Below are 6060 nucleotides of genomic sequence, written 5' to 3' on the forward strand. Positions count from 1 at the left end.
TTAGCAATGGTCTCAGTCCCTCTTCCACTTCAGCCATGTGTTTCACACGATGCCAAGGGCTTACAGCCAGGCTACCAGCTCCAGCCAGCCTGGGCCCAGAACACGCCAGACAGATCCACGTTTCTTCCTTCAGCCAGCACGACAGCCTGGTGCTCAGTAACAGATGTCATCAGCCTATCCACATGCCGCAGCAGGGGTGAGAAGGCAGCACAAAATTACCTTAATTCTGTCCAGGGATTCATGCAGGCAGTAAACACACGACAGAGCGGTCTCCCACGTGTGACCCTTCAAGCCCCTGGCATAAAGGGCTTCATCTCCATCTCCTCACCAAGTCAATTCCCCATTTGTCAAAGAAACAAAAGATAAAGCCAGGTGAACCTGGTGTCATGCAGTCTGACAAACCCAACATGCTCTTGCTGCTTTCTCAAGGAAAATGCAGCAAGATTGTTCAGACCTCTCTATCCAAACAGGATACATAAAACTGTTGCCAGCATTTACTGCAACGCAGATGAGCTGATTGCAGCCAATACAGTGGGGAAAGGAGACAAGCGCCTTCTGAGAAAGACACATTAGCCTTATGTTTACAGCTGCAAAGTGTTTACTGTAAGATCACAGTAAGAAAGGCACCCTGGAATGGCAGCATCCATCATCCCCCCAGGTAGATAACAGAATTATCATGAGCACTAAAGAAAGGAGCAGAGATAAAGTCAACTGAGGACTTTGTACCACTCCAGAGCACTTGGCTCGGGAAGGATTTGGGCAATTAAAGTCTTGCATCAGGAAGACACTGCTAGCACTGAAATAAGGAACTGCAGCTAAGTACCATTTAATCACGAGACATACAGCAGTCAAAAAGCCAACATCTCTGCCCTCTGCATCTTTTCTAGAATTTACAGCAAGGTTAAGTGTTCACCAATTCGCTTCAGGGAGTTCATACCCTTGCAGAGCTTGCTGAGGCTCTGACATCTACTCCAGGCTACAAAGGCAATTAAATAAAAATAAATATTTCTAGTAAAGGTTTAGGGCATAAGGAGAGAAGGACAAGTTGTTCCTGCCAGCCCCAGACGCTGGAGAAAAAGGAACAATCTCAGCAGTGACATTAAGAGCTTCTGGCGCAACCAAAGCTGGTGCTTCAGAGGTATGGGTTCCTGCAGGAGTGAACCCGTACCTCCAGCAAACAAGCTGAAGGAGTGGCTTCCTTCAACTTCAATCTCTCTCCAGTATGCTGGAAGCACTGGCTTGGTGTATGACATACTTCTGTGGCTCACACATTTATAAGGATACTTAGCCTCCTCTGAACAAGAGTTCCCTAACAGTCTGCCACATGGAGGGACTGGCTGCACACTGAGACGACCTCCATGCACACAGCGCTACCTGAACCAAGCTAGCCCGAGTTTCATCAGAGCTTCACAGTGCCTAGTAATCCTCACACCGAGATCTGCATTTGCTCAAAAGCTTTGCTATGCAAATATTTCCTCTCACACTCCCACTTTTTAAATTGCATAGGAAACAAACTGCCTGCCACCAAAATATAAAGCATTGCTGACTGACAGACTTTCCACTTTGCATTCTCTTCACATCAGCAGCTCCACATTAAAGACCTGGAAGGCCTTTTTGTACCAGCTGTACCCAATTTCACAACTTAACTGACTTCCAGGACCCACTGACAGCTGGGGGAGTTATGCATACAGCTGTACAGAACCAAGACAAGTTTTAACTGGCAGCAGCCAGATAAGGAGACATTACTTCTGCTGGCTGGGGGGGGGGAACAAAAAAAAAACCCAAACGTATGTAACTACAATCACTTACTGCTAAATTTTTCACTCCCTACCTCAAAGCAGCAAAAATGAGCTGCCCCATGTGCTTACTCTTTTACAGCACTGTTTTCCAAGCAAGCTAGATGAGAAGGTCCAAGTGTCAGCATCGTCAGATCTCTGCTGTGATCACTGAGCAGACAGACCCAGAAGCTTAGGAGGTCATTATCTCACGTGGAAAGGTTACTGCCACAAAGCAGACTCAGATTTAAAGGAATCGGATTTAAGTCAAGGCTTTGCAATCACTTTCATCAGCTGTTTGCACTGAGATACCAACCTTTGCATAAAAGTGTCAGGGGCTATCTTCCAGCATCTCTGCTACAGGAGAAGTCGGCTCCAGAAAAGGGACAGAGCAGTTAGCTGTGGAGTAGCATTTTAAAGGGCTTCAGCAAAATCTTCTTGATAGTTGTGCCCTGCAGAAGCATCTGTTCCACCAACAAGGCAAAACAAAACATATCTTTAAAATGCACAGCAGTGGTGTACTCCAGCTCAGTTCCTTTTCCTCAGGCTGTTTTACTGCAGGGCTCTATGTTAAAGCAAAGATTTCCCCAAGCCCTGCAGGAGACAGGGCACTGTTCTCTCAGTCTGTCCCATAAGAAGCTTGGGTAAGACACAGAAAGCACCCTCAGGCTCTTCTGGGAGTTGTGCAGAGAGGGTTTCCTCCCTTCATAGGGAACCACAGCCCCTTTCTCCTGCCACCAAAACACAATCTTGCCCTGACAAGATCTTTGGGTACTGCTGTAAATGCTCCTGCTTCCTCCAGTGGGGAGATGTGGCCACACTAGAGAAGAGCCAGAGCTGCAAAGGTGTCATGTTCCTGCACTGATACCATCAGCAGAGAAGACATAGCTTTTTTTTTTTTTTTCCCCCAAGCCTGACTTGTTCCACCTTTCCCTGTTGCTCAAGGCAGATGTGTCACCATCCATCTGAAACCGTAACATGCCATTGACTCACGCTTCTGTGGAAGTGGAACGAGCCTGTAGAAGCAGTCTTCACAGGAGCACCAAGAGGAATTTATGCCAGTTTGTTCATTCCATAGGCATTTTAATGCTGCTGCGTTACTCTGGGAGGACTGCATTTGAGCAACTGTCAGATTAAATGCACCTGAGCTTCTATGAAAATACTGTTCTTAAGCACCCCTTATGCTGAGTAATTAAAGAGCTGTATGTCAGTCAACCTGTTTCATCTGGGTTCTACAGCAGACCACCCCACTTCTGCATACAAAGGTTGGACTATCAGGATCCAGCACTGCACCAGGAATGGGAACCAACACCGTCTGAGCTCAGGAAGGGCACTCCTTTCAGCCTCTGCAGACTTTGGGTATCCTTGGACTGGAGATACGCACACCCTGCATTCAGATCCATGTCATAAGATCTTTAAACCGCAAAATGGCACCTCTGCCTGGTGCTGCAGTTCCACCCTGGGCCCCCACCAATGTTGCAGCCATCATGACAGTAATTGGCCTCCTTTCAATTGTAGTAGCCATGGAGGCATCAGCAGTTTTGGGGCAGACATCTCTCTCACCTGGAAGCGTCAAGTATACTGACTTTCTCCTAGACCTTGGTGCCTCACACGCCACCACTCCACTCTTGCAGGGCCAAGCACAGTGCTGAAAAACCTTGCAGACAAGTTTCAGGTCACTATCAAAACACGGGAGATAGCCAGATCACCTCCTTCTGAGGAAAAGACTGACCCATATTTATGTCTATAAAGCTCCAGCTAAAATGAAATGTTAAGGTTCTTATGACAAATGAAATACCAATGGCCTGGTTAAGCAGCCTGTCACCATGCAAAGTTTGTTGCTTAGAATGATATTAAATTGTGTCACCTACCACACTTTGCATCTGGTGCTTTACAGACTTCGGTGGTTTGGGTTTTTTTTTTTTTGTTGTTTGGGGTTTGGGGTTTTTTTGGGGGGGGGGGGGGGTGTTGGATTTTTTTGTTTGGTTGTTTTTTTTAAGGGAACTGCTGACTGACTGGACCTGTACCCAGTGAACTCTCTATTTGTAGAGGCTGGACAGATGGGCTTTATTCATTCTGAGAAATTAAATTGAGAAGAACTGAACACTCTGTCCAAAGGCTTAACCTTTAGACAAACTCATTCAGACTGACAGCTATTCAGCTACTTTCCAACAAAGCACAGACAAGAACAATGAAAAATTTCTATTGGCCAGGGCAGACACAACAGGCAGGGCGAGACATCAGAAACTATAAAGATTTTTATGGGCACAAATTTCTGCTTGTCTCTGAACTCTACTCCCAGAATTCACCTCCTGCGCTCAGTGCAGAGCCTGCCTTCTGTCTGCCTGCAGCTGTAGCTAGAGGCCCACTCTTCACAGCTGAAGAGGTCTGGCCAGCAAAGAACCCACACCACCAGCCAGAAAAAGAAGTAGCAACTGAACTCCCATCAGACACCAAGGCCAACAAAGAACTCAAGTGCCCAAGGCATTAGCTCAGCTTCCTCCATGCTACAGCACTAACCTTCACTACTGACTTTCCGGATTTTAGAGGCAAATTGCTCCCCATAGGAAGACTCTTGAGCAGACAGCTCCAACATCCTCATGGTGTCCAGCCTCCTTTCCTGACCATGGCACTTGGCAGAACAACCCTCTCTGCTACCACAGGATTAAGAGAAAAGCTCAGAAGGCAACAGCCCCAGTGAATAAGGGCATTAATTGTCTTCAGGTTAGGGGCAGCTGCTTCTGGGCTTCAGTTCTGCCATGATTAATTGTTTCTAGACTTCTTGCACCTGCCCCTGAGATACTTATGCCTGGCCACTGTCTGACAGTTTGGACTAGACCACTAAAAAGTCACACCAGACAAAGCCACACTCTGTTAGATCCCTCTCGTATTTGGCATTCTCTTTTCCCCTTCCCAAGAAAAGCCAGTTATTCACATGACCTCTGGGTCTGCTGTACTTGCTACAGAGGTCAGCGAGAACTAAAAAAGACTCAAGAACTTTTTGGTGGGACCACAGGATCATCAGTGTACTAAGTTAGTCTCCAACAGCAGCCAGGAAGGAGTGAGGGGGTGGAAGAGTAGAAAAAGGATCAGAACCAAAAAACTCCCAAGAGACAACTCTTCCTACATCTTACCCCTCTTGAGCATCAGCAGCATTACAACTTACTTTCTTTCCCACTTCATAACTTCAGGGACAGTGTCTTAAAAGGGAACTAGCCACACAAAAGCCACCACGTTTGGCATGCCAAAACAGCAGATGTCTACTTCACTACAAAAGACAGCACAAGTTACTCAGTTAGATACTTTGGCAAATAAATCACTAGAGGTAACAATGCAACAACAGGCAAAACTGTGCTTGCCCCAAGGCTACCAAAGCACCAGCACGAAACAAGCCCCAAAAGAGACTTGCTTTTGCAACCCCAGTTTAAGATCCCATCAAGTTCAACTTTCATATCTCACCAGAATGGGACAAATAGCTGCAGGGGCTGGCAGAGCAATGCTAACCAGTTGCTGTTTAAACAGCCAGCCCTGTGCTGCATTTTCCCAGAAAGAGACATCACAAGCGTGTCCCATTTTCAGCCCTTCTTCAGAGTTCCCACAGCAACAAGTCTGTCCGCCTCCACACAGGTCACACCTCTCCAGCCTTTCAAACTTACCACAGTATCACTCCATCTCTGTCCACAAACTGTTAAGATGGGGCTCAGCTGAACCATAGGTCAGAGCCTGCAGCAACTCATCTACTAGGCTTCTTTTGCCTCTTACTGGGCTCCCTCCCAAATCCAGTAACCACCAGGTCAAGCAAAAGGGCTTGCAGCTTCCCGTACAGGAACAAGTCAGCCTGATCCAGCAACCATCAGCTACTTGCCACAGGACTGCTGCAGCCTGGTAGTAACACAGAACAAGGTGACTCATTTCCATATCCCTCCATTAATAAAGACAAGCACAGAAGGCCAGTGAAAGCAGATGACATTTTTAACATCATCTTCCCCTTTTCTGGTGCTTTTCATTATATATCAAGCAAATCTTGATTATTTCCTTTTCAAAGGTGAGGAAATTGAGCAATAGCATAAGTTTATGTTTGACTATCACCCAGTGGCAGAAAGAGAGCAAAGCAGCAAAGTCTTCAACCCCAAAGCATGAATCAATCCACTAAATCACACACCTGCTGAAGTAACCCCTTTAGTTCTTCAAGAGGCAAAACCTTTTATTTAAAATGTAACAGCACAGCCTTGCCTTTGTAGTGGTTGACAGAAAAGCATTCTCTGGATTTATCAAGCAGAGTATC

The sequence above is a fragment of the Haliaeetus leucocephalus genome, unplaced genomic scaffold (genome assembly GCF_000737465.1).
Source record: "Haliaeetus leucocephalus isolate CR32 unplaced genomic scaffold, Haliaeetus_leucocephalus-4.0 Scaffold577, whole genome shotgun sequence".
Lineage (NCBI taxonomy): Eukaryota > Metazoa > Chordata > Aves > Accipitriformes > Accipitridae > Haliaeetus > Haliaeetus leucocephalus.